A 17,163-nucleotide genomic window follows, 5' to 3' on the forward strand; every position below is an offset into this window, starting at 1 on the left:
GTCTTTTAGTTTCTAGAGTAATGTTTATGGCTGAGATTATGTATAATAATCACCTCAAAAATCAACATTACTCATCATCAAATAAACATTTTTATTATAAAATGAACATTTTCATCACTGACAGGAAAGTACCCCTTCCTAGCCATGTAAGAAAAAAATACATAATATACTTATATATAAATATACAACATATAACTTTATATAATATACTTTTTTTTTGCAAGCCTGTAAAGTAATCATACAGCTTTTGAACCACTTACAAAAGTGGCCAATAACATTTGTTCCCTTTTTACATTTGAAAAAGCTCAATTATGCCAGGCGCTATCACTCACACTGATAGTCTTGGCACTTTGTGAAGCCAAGGTAGGCAGATTACTTGATTATATAAGTTTATGTCCAGCCTGGGCAACGTGGTGATATCCCATCTCTACTAAGATGCAAAAAATTAGCTGAGTGTATTGGTCTGCACCAGTAGTCCCAGCTACCTGGGACACTAAGGTGAAAACATTGCCTGAGCTGTGATTGTGCTGCTGTACTTCAGCCTGAGCAATGAAGAGAAGCCCTGTCCCCCACCCCCACCACACACAGCTTTAAAACACCTTGTTTTCTTTGTTTCACTCACTTTATCAAGCCCCCCTCCACCCCGCCACAGCTTTATGACATCTTCATTTTGTTTTCTTTGTTTCACTCATTTTATTAAGGCCTAATTTGTGCCATGTATGTTAATAAACACAGTCACACAACTTTTTACCATATACTATAGTATTTAGCTCTTTCTAGTTTGCAAAAAAAAAAGCTGCACACCCTCATAAGAGTTTAGTGTTCTTTCCAGAAGGTAGTTCTTAGATAGCTCAGAGGTAGGAAGAACAAGGGATCTTCTAATTTCTGGGCTGCCTTCTGTTTCACTCACAGCAGCTACCCTTCTATGTATTAGCATATCACTTAGATTTCTTTTAAAAGTCTGTAGTCCACCTATAATGCACTGATTTCCCATTATATATCTCAGTATAAGTTTCTAGATTCAATAGCTAAACTGTAAGCCTAGGTTATATGTATGATTTTCATATATAATTCTTATTTACCTATTTTAGTTCTATAGCCTCACATATGCCTTGCTCTCCTTTTTAAGTGTGTTAACAATTTATTTTTATTAGCTTTCTCTACTCGAAACATTTTTTTCTGCAATCTAGTCCACATTTCTGTTCTTCTTCTTTCAAATTATTATAACACTTTGAGTTTAGTCTTCAAAACTTTCACTCAAGTATTTATGTGTGTGTGCATCTATGTGTGATTATTTGCACCAATTTGGCACCAGGGACCATTCTTCTGAAAGACAATTTTTTAAACCTGTGGTTGCAGGACAGTTTGGGGAAGATTCGATTGCCCTACATTTATTATGCACTTTATTTATATTAGTATTACATTATAATATTAAATGAAATAATTGTACAACTGACCATCATGTAGAATCAGTGGGAGCCCCGAACTTACATTCCTGCAGCTAGATGGTTCTATCTGGAGGTGATGGGGAGAGTTACGGGTGATAAGACTTTAGATTCTTATAAAGAGTGCAAAACCTAGATTTCTCACATGCACAGTTAATAATAGGGTTCTAGCTTCTATAAAAATCTAATTTTGCCAAAGATCTTACAGAGAGTGGAGTTCAGGTAGTAAGGTGAACCATAGGTAATGGTTAAAATAGAGATAAAGCTTGCGTGCTTGCCCATAACTCACCTGCTGATGTGTGACCCAGTTCCTAACAGGACACAGATAGGTACTGCTTGGTGACACCTACCTTAAGCCAAGGAGTTTGAGATCACAGTGAACTATAATTGTGCCACTGCACTCTAGCCTGTGTAACAACAACAACATCAAGAACAACAAAAGAACACCTGTTTATACAGGGAATTTTAAAATTTGTTTCTTTAATAATATCTTTTGGTACAAATGTGAGGAATCATTTACAACTTTGAATGTGGACATTAACAAACATAAAAATCTTCTTGATTCTTTGGAACAGTATATCAAGTGAAGGTGCAAATGTGTATTGTAAAATGTGATATAAAGAATGTTTTGTTCAGTTTTGAAAAAAATAGTGATGTCATTGAACAGAATCGGAAGACATTAGAGTTGTTTGTGCTTATCCTCAGAATTAACATCTGCTTTCTCTTTACTGTTTTAACGGTATCAGAGAAGTAGTCAAGATGATAACTGGTTTAAAGGGAAAGAATATTGACAAAATACAGTGAGTGACTAGAAAATAATTAGTCTTATTAGGTGAATAATTTTGGATATAAAAGAATCTCAAAGATTGTTTTCATCTCTACTCTAAAATAAATTGCAATTTAGTGATTGAATTATGAGGATTGATAGAAGAAAACATTATTCTTTTTATACAGTAGATATCTCTTGAAGATATATTCTTTTTATATAGTAGATATATTCTTTTTATACAGTAGATATCTCTTTTTTATACAGTAGATATATTCTTTTTATACAGTAGATGTCTCTTGAAGTAAAAAAAGTTTCTTAATTTAATGTGGTTACAACAGATTTTAACACCCACTTGTAGTTTCACAAACAGATTTCATTTTCTAGGCCTAACCAGCTAATTTTATCTCTGCGCAAATTGATTGGGAGATGAAATGGTAAAATGTCTTTGAAGATGTTATATGTTAAGTAACACATATGTCTTTCTTCACCTTCATAACTTCTCACATCCAAGCTGTCTGTATTGTTTTGAACTTAGCTGCCATTTAGATTTTGGTTTGTTTATAAAGTAATCTTACCTGCTATTCACACCTTTGAGACATGGAACAATTTCTTTTTATCCTTTCTACCACTCTTTTTTTTTATTGAGACAGAGTCTCGCTCTGTTGCCCAGGCTGGAATGCAGTGGCGCGATCTTGGCTCACTGCAAGCTCCGCCTCCTGGGTTCATGCCAATCTCCTGCCTCAGCCTCCTGAGTAGCTGGGACTACAGGCTACTGCCACCACGACCAGCTAATTTTTTGTATTTTTAGTATAGAACGGGTTTCACTGTGTTAGCCAGGATGGTCTCGATCTCCTGACCTTGTGATTGGCACACCTCAGCCTCCGAACGTGCTGAGATTACAGGTGTGAGCCACCAAGCCCGATGTTTTCTGCCACTCTTAATCCATACATTTAAAGTAATTATATATACGATTATTACCTTTTTATAAGTAGTGAGACCAGCCTGGCTAAGGGGGTGAGTCCCCATGTCTACTAAAAATATAAAAATTAGCCAGGCATGGTAGCAGATGCCTGTAATACTCGCTACTGAGGAGGCTGAGACAGCTGAATTGCTAGAATCTAGGAGGCATAGTCTGTAGTGAGAGGAGATCCTGCCAGTGCACTCCAGCCTGGGTGAAGAGAGTGAAACTCCATCTAAAAAAAAAAAAAAAAAGACAGTGAGGATTAAATTTATTATTATGTGTGCAGCTCTCAGTGTATTACCTGTTCTTTAAGTGCTATAAATATTAGCTGCTATTATTATTGCTTGTCATGTATCTTCGGTTTACTCACACCAAATTCTAATTAATAGCATAAAAGAAAACATTAGAGGAATAAAACAGATAGTAGTGGCTATATGGAACTACATAGCCATCAGGGTCTGTGTTGGTAATGTTTTCTAATTTGCAACAAATAAGTGACTTTTTACATCTATAAGTTCTGCAAACACAGATTTCTTTAAACATATATTAAAATGTTCAAAAATTTAAAAAATACAATAAAAAACTAACATAAATTTAAAAGCCATTACAGTATAATTGTCTATAACATTTGCATTTTATTAATTATTTAAGTTATGTAGGGGTGAAGTAAACTATACAGAAGGATGTGTGTACATTATATTTACATACTGCACCATGGTTCATAAGAAACTTCAGCAGACACAAATTATAGTAATCGCGAGGATCCCGGAGCTAATCCCCTACAGATGCCAAAGGATTACTATATATAAACGTTTAAACTTTGGTAAGTAAGCATTGCTTACTTTAGTTATGACATAATTACTCTGATGGTGTTAATTATCATTTACTTATGTGTATGTAAAAACATTGAGAAATATTATGAATTTTTTTTTTCAGAGGGAGTCTTGCTCTGTCACCCAGGATGGAATTCAGTGGCACAATCTTGGCTCACTGAAATCTCTGTCTCTCAGGTTCAAGCAATTCTCCTTTCTCAGCCTCCTGAGTAGCTGTGATTACAGGTATGTGCCACCATGCCCGGCTATTTTTTTTTTTTTTTTTTAGTAGAGATAGGGTTTCACCACATTGGCCAACATGGTCTTGATCTCTTGACCTCGTGATCTGCCTGCCTTATTCTCTCAAACTGCTGGAATTACAGCCGTGAGACAATGCACCTGGCCTGAAAGATTATAAACTTAAAAATTCTCATTACATTGTTTTAATGTTTGCTGAGGTAACAACAGAACATTTGTTTATATTCTCTGTTTATGGTATGTTAACACAGTAAGGCACTTGCTATTTAAAACATTGCCTTTTGTTTTTGAGGCTAACTCAAACAATTTGAATATGACTGGGAAATGTGTAATTGCATTCAGTGAGTATTCTGAATTTCTTTGGGAGTTGGATATGGGACCTTAAACAGTAGCAGGCGTTGCAAACAGAAATCACAAAATTTCTGTGTACAGGTACAGACTTGTAGGTGTACATGTACACAGTGATCAAGCAAGTAGTGAGCATTATTATTATTCTTTTTTTTTTATTGAGACACAGTCTTGCTCTGCTGCCCAGGCTGGAGTGCAGTGGCCGATCATGGTTCATTGCAAGCTCCGCCTCCTGGGTTCATGCCACTCTACTACCTCAGCCTCCCAATTAGCTGGGACCACAGGTGCCCACCACCATGTCCGATTAATAGAGATGGGGTTTCACCGTGTTAACCAGGATTGTCTCAATCTCCTTACCTGGTGATCTGCCGGCCTTGGCCTCCCAAAGTACTGGGATTACAGGTGTGAACCACCATGCCCAGCCTATTATTCTTGTATTATTCAAAGGATAGTATGATAATGACTGAGATCACTGGTGTAAATTTGATGATGGAGATGTGACAGAATTGAAAAAGGAAGATGATAAAGAAATAAAAAAGTCAGTAGTTTGGTGGAGAGTACACAAATGTATGTGATCACACGCTGAAGTGCATGTCATATAGATGAGAGAAGAGATGGTGAAATGCTTATGTACTTATTTTTAACAAATGGACATGATAGATGAAGGTGATGAGATGGTAGGATATATATTCTGGCTAACTCTTGCAAGATCACATCACATCATTATGTCACCAGCCATTGAGAGAAGTGTACGGAAACAAAATGTGAAATTTATCCATAATGGAATAAAAGTATTTACATGTAATGGTGTTTATTTAAATCCTGCTCAAGGTAAGCTGTTAGATTAGCTTCTTACTAATAAAAAATAATTTGTGTTTGGCTTGTATGATTCTTTACAAGGCATCAACATGTGTTTTAATTTTTTTCTTCAGTCTTCATTTACCTTTCCTTATTGAATCATTAGTCTGCACTTTTGTGAATGAATGTGTTGCCTTTTTGGTTCAGTTATTTAAAGTGAAAAATTTAAGATATCTGTACCTCAGAATAGTGGGTCTTAATATATGGAAATATGGAAGAGCATTATTTATAATAGTAATTTTTCTTTTTTACTTAAGCATTAGTTTGCAATATGGATTAGTGAAGTGATAAATTAATTGCTAAGAATTAGTGTTAACTAACAGAAATTTTATTAAGAAAGTGCTTGAAAATACAAATGTTTTTGACTGTATATGTATTTTTATTTGAAGAGTAGAACTATTTCTCTGCCTAAAGCAAAAAAATCACTATGATTAGTATGCAAATTACTGGTATATCCCACATTACCACTGGATTTCACACCAAAAAAATATTTTGTGGTCCTGCCAGTGAGTGGTCCATGGCTTTGCATTTTGTTCATAGAGTACTTATAATTGGTTTGGTTCTCTATTATACTGGTATACATTTTCCTAACCATAAAAATATTATTTAAAATTTTAAATTCACAATAGACATTTTTTCAGTAATTGTGAATTCTTAGTGAACTTAAAATTCTGTAATCTAAATGTGCATTTATTATTTAAAAATTGGTTCCTACACCAATAAATTTGTATCACAGCTTATTCTACTTTATCATTAAGTATGAAGCTTTATCTCTTATAGCCAGATAAAATTTTAACTTATAATTAAAAACACAGATCATTTTTTAGACCAGGTTTTGCAGCTGATATTCACAATTCCTAAAATTTGGAAGGCCAAGCCAAAAATAACCTCGAGGGCAGGTATTTGTAACCTGATTTGGCAAAATAGTTAAACACCATCTCTACAAAAAGTTTTTAAAATTAGCTAGACATGGTGGTTCACACCAGTACTCTTAGCACTTTATGATGCCAAGGTGGGTGGATTACTTTAGGCCTAGAATTTGAGGCCAGCTTGAGCAACAGCAACATTCGGTCTCTAATAAAAAAAATAAAATAAATAAATTAAATAATTAGCTGAGCCTACTGTCCTCTTCCTATAGACCCAGCTCACTGGGAGGCTAAGGCAGCAGGATAACATGAGCCCATGAGTTAGAAGCTGCAGTTAGCTATGATTGCACCACTGCATTAATTCCAGTGCAGCAATAGAGATTTTGTCTCTTAAAAAAATTAAAATGACTCTAGTCTTAAGTTAGCACTAATTATAAAATATAGAGTACATTATAATAACTTGATTTAATAACTCTTTTAGCATTGTTTATATTAATATATCTTAAGAAAATGTTACTGAACTACAAAAGATTGATATGAATTTTTGGAGACCTACACATATTCATATTTCACTTACATCTTTGACTTGACTCTGTAAAATTAAAGTCACAGAGCTTTATCAGTCAATCTGATATCTGTACTGTATTAGTCCATTTTCATGCTAAAGACATATGCTAGACTGGGCAATTTATAAAAGAAAAGGAGGTTTAATGGACTAACAGTTCCACATGACTGGGGAGACCTCAGAATCATGGTAGAAGGCAAAGAGGAGCAAGTCACATCTTACACAGATGGCAGCAGGCAAAGAGAGAACTTCTGCAGGGAAACTCTGATGTTTTAAGCCATCAGATATGATAAGACTTATTCACTATCACAAAAACAGCACAAAAAATATCTGCCCCCATGATTCAATTACCCCCTCATTTCTTTCCTCCCATCACATGTAAAAATTCAAGTGGGGTGGGAACACAGTCAAACCATATCATTCCAACACTGGCCCCTCCCAAATTTCATGTCCTCACATTTCAAAACCAGTCAAGCTTTTCCAGTAGTCCTGCAATGTCTTAACTCATTTCAGCATTAACTCAGTGTCAAAGTTCAATCTCTCAGCTGAGACAAGGCAAGCTGTTTCTGCCTATGAGCCCGTAAAATTTAAAGCAAGTTAGTTACTTCTTAGATACAATAGCATACAGGCATTGGGAAAATACAGCCATTCCAAATGTGAGAAACTGATCAGAATAAAGGGGCTACAGGCCCCATGCAAGTCTAAAATCCAAGGAGGCAATACAATCTTAAAGCTTCAGAATGATATTCAAGAGCTGAGTTCCCATGGTCTTGTGCAGCTCCACCTATGCGGCTTTGCAGGGTACAACTTTCCTCCCAACTGCTTCCACCAGCTGGCATTGAGTGTCTGGTTTTCCAGGCACAAAATTCAAACTCTCAGTGGATGTATCATTCTGGGGGCTGGAGGATGGAGGCCCTCTTTTAACAGCTCCACAATCATCATGTATGTTGCTACCTGTGTTTTCAATGGTGGAAATACTGCTGCTGATGACAGGGATCAGGTATAGCTGTTGATTCACAGTATTTATGTGATAAGTAGCACCAACCTCTTTGAGCCCCACAAATCTTTTTGGTGGGCGTGATCCAGCAGGGGCAGATATTCCCACTCAGTAAGTGCTTTACAAGCTGACTTGAGAAAACAATGCTTTCTCGGAAAGAGTTATATGAGATGATATAGTATTGAATATTCATGGGTTAATCATGGACTTAGCCTTAATCATTACAAGTTTACTTATTATAAAACTTTTGTGCTTAAAATAAGTGTATTTAATTAATTGTCATCAGGACTTTATATAAATAAAACATTAGAATTTTCTTAGTTTTAATTGAGCACTTCATTTAAAGTTATTGTTGTGACTCATAAAACTATGACCTTCACATAAATATCTGCTTTACTCCTCAGTAAATAGCAATAATTTCTTGTCTTGTGTATTTAAAATCACTGTGAGAACTATAAATTCTTCTCTACTTTGTGTAAAACGTAATACAGCTTACACATCAATTCATTTTAGAGTTGGATTACATAAATTACAGCACATTGAACTGCAAGTTATGTAGCTACAAAACAGAATTAAACAGATCTTCATGTACTGACAGATATTTGACTAAGTACCAAACAAAGTTAACAATACTGTATATTGTATATTTTCATTTGTGTAAAAAATAAACAAATTGCTACATGCATGGATTAGTGCACATATAGAGATAATCTCTGGACAAGAAATATAATATTGGTGGCAAGTTAATAATTTGTAGTACGTATCCTCTTATGGATTTGGAAATATATGTTAACCCCATAAAACTGTTAGCTAAATAGGTTACCAACAGCAGTGTTTATTTCAAAAAACTTTTTTGAAAATATGTATTTACTATGTCAATACAATATTTAAATAAATTAAGAAAAAAGTGTTTTTCAAAAGGAAACTCTTTTCTCTACATAGAACTCACAAGACAAAGATCTGACCTTTCAAGCAGTGAGTTTAGCTAGAAACTCCTACAATGTGCTAGAAAATATACTCACACAGAGAAAAATATAAATATAGTTTCACATTTACTAATGAAAGGTCTATACTGAATGCTGCTGTTAATTATATATTTACCATTCAGTTTTCTCTTGAAATAAACTAAATTTTATGTTATTATTTGTTAATTTACTTATATTACCTCAAACTTGTTTTAGTTCTTTGTAAGATTTGAACATTGCTACCCTCTTTGTGGAACTGATGTGGTATTTAAAAGCAATAAAATGCACTCAAAAGTTCTATTCTCATATGATTTTTTATACCATAGCTTTCTTAGAATTTAACTAAAGTAACATTAAGCAACTTGGGTTGTGAAAAACTTTTTAATGCATACTTTTTAAATATAAACTTTTTATAGCATTACATTTGGCTCCTTGTTACTCTAAAGTTTCAGTATTTTTTCACATGCGATTAGAACAACTCACTGTGTTAAGTTACCAAAACCAACTATAGAGGAGCACTAAATAGATATTTTAAAAAAATTGTACTCTCCGACTAAAACTGTTTTAATTGTATACCTGATGGCTACAGAATGTTAAAATAGTTAACCAAAAAAAAAACATGAGTTAATTTTGAGTAAATGAGAAAATAAAATTTCACACAAAACTATGATTAATGAACAAAAGCAGCTTTATAATTTAAAATGCTCACTAGTTATTTTTTTGTGTATGTAATGTGTTTCAGCCAAACAGTCTACTATCTTTTTAAGATTTTTTTACACAGCCAATAGCTGGTGTTACAAGTAGCTCAAAACCAGGATTGATGGTAGTTGGTGAGCTACGGACTGGAACAGCCAGTTTGTCTGGCAGTTGTTTACTTCTTAGATATTGCAGGTGAACTTTTTATGCGGGGAAGATGAAACAATCAATTAATTTCTAGTAAGTAAGAAAAAGTAATCACAGCATTATTAGTAGAAAACATCGGTAAAAAAGTCTTTTCAAAGAAAACGCTTTTAAGTTTATTTGACATAAACATCTCATTGTATCTTGAAACAATTTTGAATTTTTTTACATAAGCAAATCTTAAAAAAACCCAAGTATAATCAATAAATATAATTAGTTTCCCAAATTAGATTTTTAAAGAAATTTCTAAAACCTGAGAACTTGACCCAAAAGAAAAATAACATTCTACATTAACCTACTCTTGTAATTACATAAAAATGGAAATAAATTCACTTACAATATAAAGAGAATGCATTAATGTTATATTATTTTTCATGAATTGTGAGATATATAAACTCATAAAAATATGATACAAAAGATAAAGTTTTGCAAGATGTATATTTTTCTCAATTATACATTCAATCAAGGGCCAGCCAGGGTGGTTCACATTTGTAATCTCAGCATGTTCTGAGGATAAGGCAGGCAAATTACCTGAGGTCAGGAGTGAGTAACAAGTCTGTACAATATGGTGAAACCCCACCAGCTGTGGTGGAGCACACCTGTTATCTCAGCTAATCAAGAGGCAGAGGCAGATTAATCACTTGAAACTGTAAGGCAGGTGGTTGCTGGGTGCCAAGATTGCACTCTGCTCTCCAGCCAAAGGGACAGTGTGAGATACCACTCTAAAAATAAAAGAAAAGAAATTCAATCAACTAAGAATTGAAATGTACTATTTATTTACTTTTCAATGCAGTTTGTCGAAAACTGATTTGTAATTATTTTAAGAAATATCTTAAGGCTGGGCGTGGTGGCACACACCTGTAATTCCAGCTACTCGGGAGACTGAGGCAGGAGAATCACTTGAACCTAGTAGGCAGAGATTTCAGTGAGCCCAGATCGCACCATTTCACTCCAGTCTGGTGACAGAGAGAGACTCTGTCTTTAAAACAAAAAGTCTTAAGTAAAGTGTAGCACACATTTCAAAGTTAGTATAACCTCTACAAAAATAAATGTGTTCTTATTTTTATTTAATTTTATTTTATATTAAATGTCGTGGTACATATGCAGGACATGCAGGTCTATTTCATAATTAAACACGTGTCATGGTTGTTAACTGCACATATCAACTCATAACATAGGTAGTAAGTCCCAGATAATTTAACTATTTACCCTGAAGCTCTTTTTATTCCCCTAGCAGACCCACGTGTGTGTCGTTTTCCTCCCTGCGTCTATGTGTCTTCAGTGTTCAGTTCTCACGCATGAGTGTGAACATGCAGTGTTTGTTTTTTTGTGTTTTGTTTCTGTGTTAGTTTGCTGAGGACAACAGCTTCCAGCTCCATCCATGTCCCTTCAGAGGACACGATTTCATTCCATTTTATGGCTGCATATAATTTCATTGTGTATATCTACCACACTTTCTTTATTCAGGCTGTCATTGATAGGCATTTGGGTTAATTCCATGTCTTTGTTATTGTGAATAGTTCTGTAATAAACATACATATGCATGTATTCTTGTAATAGAACAGCTTGTTTTTGGAAGGGTATATATCCAGTAATGTAATTTCTGAGGCCAGTGGTATTTCTGGTTCTAGATACTTGATGAATCATCACACACTTTTTCACAGTGTCTACTGATTTGCATTCTGAACAACAATGTAAAAGCATTTCTATTACTGCATTGCCTCACTCTCATCTGTTGTTTCTTGGCTTTTTAGTAATCACTATTTTAACTGGCCTCAGATGGTATCTCATTGTAATTTAGATTTGCATTTCCCTAATACTTCGTGATGGTGAGCTTTTTGAGATAAAGACCAATAATTCTCTTCTTACCCAAATGTGGCCTCTTATATTCAGCTCTTCAACATCCATTTAACCTGCGTTTTCAACACTATCCTGCAAAAGGAAAAGTATTATAGGCTTAACTTACATGATAATGATAGAAAATGACAGGATGTTAGAACAGCACAGAGTTAGAGAAAAATGAGATCTCATGTAAAATTTGTACAAATTTTTTAAAAGTGGGTTCTTATTTCTTCTTCAGAACTTTCTAGAATAGTAAATGTTATCAATTTTGCTTTCACAGGATACAAAGGATACAAACATATTTGGGTATTTCTAACATGGAAGAGAAAGGTTACTATTGCACTTAGCGGAAGAGGCCAGAAACGCTACTCATCATCCTACAATGCACAACATAAACTCCTCACAAAAAGAAATTACATGAATACAAAATGTCAAAATCCAGGAATCAGAAATTCTCTTCCATTAATAAACTTTATAATCTACCAGAAAAATGCTAATCTGAACCCCAGTGCCATATATTTTAGAAATATAGTCTCATAGAATATAAAAGAGTAAGAGGGTGTAAGTAAGAGAGATCAGGTGGCTCAATGCAAATACCAATCTTTCAAATTTAATTTCTAAAAAATTTTGAAATATAATAATTTCCAAATAAGGTTTAATAATATTAAATTTTGGCCAGGTGAGGTGTCTTATGCCTGTAATTCCAGCACTTTGGGAGGCTGAGGTTGGTGGATCACAAGACCAGCATGAACAAGATGATGAAACCCCATCTCAATAAAAAATACAAAAATTAGCCAAGTGCAGTGGCAGGTGCCTGTAATCCCAGCTACTTGGGAGGCTGAGGAAGGAGAATTGCTAGGACCCAGGGGGTGGAAGTCACAGTGAGCCAAAATTACACCACTGCACTCCAGCCTGGGTGACAGAGTGAGACTCTGACACACACACACACACACACACACACATCTATCTATCTGTCTGTCTGTCTGTCTGTCTATCTATCTCTCAAAGGGTAGGACCTCAATTATCAATATTTCAAGATCCAGTAGATGTAAGGCATTAAAAAACAACTAGCTATGCTTCCTTTGTCATGGGATTTTGGTGGGGTCACCTTGCCTTATGGAAACCTCTGTGGCCAGTGGTGCCTTTGCCTGAGTTTTGCTTAGGCCTGGTAAGCTTGGTATATCCACTCTGACTGAGAGGCTGCACTCAGCTTGCATAATGGGCATTGATTTAACACCTGCCAAGAGCAAATGTGACAAAGAGTGGCGAGGGGTGTATGAGCAATGGTGGGTATCGGCCACTAAACACAGCCAGGCATGACAGCTGTGGCAGGGCAGGAATTTTTAGATGCCAACAGAAGTGCCATCTCACTGAGAAGCTGCAGCTGGATCAGGCATGCTGCAAGAAGCTTCCATAGCCTATACTAAGGAATGGAGTGGTGCTCAGAAGTTTGAGGATGCCAGAAACTTCAAAGCCCTAAAGAAGATGTCACAGCCCTGGCTTTGAGATTGCATAGGTCTGTGCACCCTGAAGGGTCATAGCTCTCCTCTTATTTTTGTCTTCCACAATGTGATGTCAAAGGGATATCTTCTATTTCCCCAGTTTGTGTTATAGCTCTTTCAGCTTCACCATTCAGCTTATCTCAATTGTTCTGCATTCAGGAAAAAAGATGTAGATGGACAATTAGAGAGTGTGCAATGTAAAGAGAAGCTGTACTGAATCAGAGAACACAGAAAAGCCCCTCAATTGGTAGCTCTTCCACACAGGCCAGATGTCCTGATGAGTGTCCAGCTATCAGCAGAGAGAGTGGGTAGCTCCTCTCTAAAGGCAGGGTGTCAGTGATTACCGTCCAGCTCTCAGCGGAGAGGAGTCCCCGAAGCGGGTAGCTTCCCCATCCAGCTGGTCATCTTGCCCAGTTTTAAGCTCTGTACAGAGAGAAAGCCCTGGAGTGGGGAAATCCTCCTCATATCTGATGGCCCCTACATCTAAGCCTTCAGCATAGAACAGACCTTGGAGTAGGTAGCTTATACCAGCATAGAACAGACCTTGGAGTAGGTAGCTTATACCTCTAACTGGCTATTCCATTATCTCCCTAGCTCTCAGCAAAGCCTGTGGTGGGTAGCTCCAGTGTACTGCTGAGAGTTGTGATGCCTCCTTAGCTCTCAGCAGAGAGAAGACCCTTCAGTGTGTTGCTCCGCTCCACAGCTGGTAGGTAGTCTGTCAAGTCTTCGAGTCTGGCTGAGTCCAGTAATTTTACATCGTTCAAAGAAAATAAAGTGCTTGCTGATTGGATTTTTGGGCAGCAATGGGTGCACTTAATAAAAGTAAAATCAATTCCCATTCTTGTCCATCAGCCTATGCCTCAGACTTCAGGATGTCACTTGGTTGAAGGTGGAGCTTCAGTGGGGAGGAGCAAATTTATGCCCAGGAGCCTGTGATGGTTAATACTGAGTGTCAACTTAACTGTACTGAGATATACAGAATATTAATCCTGGGTGTGTCTGTATGAGTGTTGCCCAAAAGAGATTAACATTTGAGTCAGTGGGCTGGAGAAAGCAGATTCAACCTTAATCTGGTGGATGCGATCTATTCAGCTTCCAGCAAACATAAAACAGGCAAAAAACGTGAAAAGGTGAGATGGACTAGCCTCTTGCCTACATCTTTCTCCTGCGCTGGATGCTGTCTGCCCTCACATGGCTGACTCCAAGTTGTTCAATTTTGGTACTCAGATTGGCTCTTGTTGATTCTTAGCTTGCTGACAGCCTATTGTGGGACATTGTGATCATGTAAGTTCATACTTAATAAACTCTTCTACAGATATTAGTTCTGTCCCTGTGAAAGAATCCTGACTAATACAGATGTTGGTAATAGAAATGGTTCTAGAGGAACAGAATATTAAAAATAAAGTCCTTTCATTGGTTTTGGAGGTTTTGAAGTTGGCTGTTTAATATAATTTCATGCAAAAATTCTATGGACTCTACTTCTAATAATATAGAGAACACTGATAGTCCTTAGTGGAAACCATTTAGAGACTTATGTGAAATAAATGAATTTGGCACTCCTGATTCACTGATTGTGAGAGTCAAGGAGTTTAGTGATTATATACATAATATCTTTGACCATATGTGGAGAACCAAGGAACACAGTGAAGCTGCTTGGTAGCTCCTAAGTTCAGTGAACAATACGATGACAGAAAATGATGAACTCAGGGATACTGTCTCCCAACTTCAGAAGCAGATACTGAGCTTCAAATCTGCTAATTTTGCCCTGAGTGAGAGTCTTATCATTTGTAGAGCAAGAGCTAAAATTGTGGAAAAACAGACATAGGTCTTATCCTGTGAGTCACCGACCTGCAATAAAAGATGCATGCACAGCCTCACCAGGTGTCTACTGTTATAGTGAGGGCATTGATTGGAAAATAAATGGACCCTGCAAATTGTAATAAGGATGCATAGGAGAACTCTGATGAATCTGGTGACAGTGAGTGGTTAACTCTGATGAACCTTTTTTTTTTTTTTTTTTTTTTTTTTTTTTTTTTTTTTTTTTTTTGCCAGAAAGAATTGCTTCCTCATCTCGAGAAGTGGCAACATCTGCTTTCTGATCCATACTTCCATCAGCCTTTCCAACTCTGTCTGAAGAGAGAAACCCTGCACTGGCTGAGGCAACAGTGATTTCCACCCGAGGCAGTTTCCAGGAAAGATAATATCAATTCTCCTCAGAAGCCATCCCCAACACCTCTGTTTGTTTCTGGACCTATAACTAGATTAAAGTTCTGGCAGCTCCTAGGGGTGAGGTGGAGAGTGTGACACATGAAGTGGTGTGCTACACTCAAAAAGAACTGTGAGAGTTATCTTATTTATTTGAACAGCAGTCTGGAGGACAGGCATGGGAATGAATATTGAGTGTATGAGATAATGGGGGAAGAGGGAATATGCAATTGTATCAGACTGAATTTATTGAGTAAAGCCCACTAAGTAGGGACTTTGCATTTAATGTTGCTACTCAGGTAGTTAAAAAAAAATTGAAGAGTTGATTTGCTTGGTTAGCTGAAATATGGATTAAAAGATGTCCCACTGTGAGTGAGCTGGAAATGCCTGCTCTCCCTTGGTTTAATGTAGAGAGAGAGAGACCTGGAGGCTTAGGGAAATCGTGATGGTGGAGTGGATTCATCTCCTTAGACTTTACTCATTACACTTTGCAGGGTCCAGAAGAGATGCCCTTTACCAATGCCTTGTGAAATAGATTTGTGAGGGAAGCACTTGCATCTGTGAATAGCCCTGTAATTTCTCTTCTGTGTATGTTAGATTTAATGGTAGGAAACACAATCACTCAATTGCAAAATTTAAATACGATGAGAAAAATTGGATCCCCAGGTGGCAGGGGCCAAGTGGCAGTACTCAACCATCAAAGGCAAGGTGGATGTAACTAAGGGAAAGTGGCAATTACAATAATGTGACTCCTATGCAGCTCTGGCATTAAGTCATTAATCACGGTGTTCCTGGAAGTGAAATTGAGAGAAAGCCTACTGCATTCATACTTAAGTTAAACAAACAGATAACATTTGGGTCAAATAAAAAAAGACTAATTTGAATTATAAAAGCAGAGAATTACAGCTCCCTCCACAATCAGTTTCCAAACTAGAGCCAGTTTAAAGACCAAGAACCCTTGAAAGAAGGAGAGGCCAGTTTCCCTTGAGGAAGGACCCCACTACATTACCGACAATATAATCGTGGTCCTACAATTAAAGTAGGAGCTTTATGGAGGTCAGGTAATGAATGAAGTTTTAGCTTAGGCTGGACGTACAGTGTCCTATGGGTCCCAGGACTCATATTGGAGTTGTTTTCCCAGTGCTAGAATGCATAATTGGCATAGACATACTTAGCAGCTGGCAGAACCCCACATTTGCTCACTGATGTGCAGGGTGAGGGCTACTATACTGGAAAAGTTCAAATGGAAGCCAGTAGAGCTGCTTCTACATAAAAAATTGTAAATCAAAAACAATATCACACTCCTGAGGGGAGAGCAAAGATTAGTGCCAACATCAAGGACCTCAAAGACGCAGCACCTTTTCATTCAACTCTTTCATTTGGACTGTGTAGAAGACAGATGGATCTTGGAGAACAACAGTGGATTATCAAAACTTAACCAAGTTATAACTCCAATTGCAGCTGCTTTACCAGATGTAGTTTTATTGTTTGGCAAATTAATACATCTCCCAGTAACTGCTATGCAGCCATTGATGTGGAAAATGCCTTTTTCTTTATTAATATCTATAAGGCCCAACAGAAGAAGTTTGCCTTCAGCTGACAAGGCCAGCAATATACATTTACTGTCCTACCTCAGAGGTATATCAGCTCTCTGTCTTCATGTCAGCATCTTATTCAGAGAGAACTTGATTGCTTTTCATTTCTGTAAGAGATCACACTGGTCCATATCATTAATGACATTATGCTGATTTGATCCAGTGAGCAAGAAGTAGCAAGAACACTGGACTTATTGGTGAGACATTTTTGTACCAGAGGATGGGAAATGAATCTGACTAAAATTCAGAGACCTCCTACCTCAGTAATATTTCTA

The sequence above is a fragment of the Pongo pygmaeus genome, chromosome Y (genome assembly GCF_028885625.2).
Source record: "Pongo pygmaeus isolate AG05252 chromosome Y, NHGRI_mPonPyg2-v2.0_pri, whole genome shotgun sequence".
Classification (NCBI taxonomy): domain Eukaryota; kingdom Metazoa; phylum Chordata; class Mammalia; order Primates; family Hominidae; genus Pongo; species Pongo pygmaeus.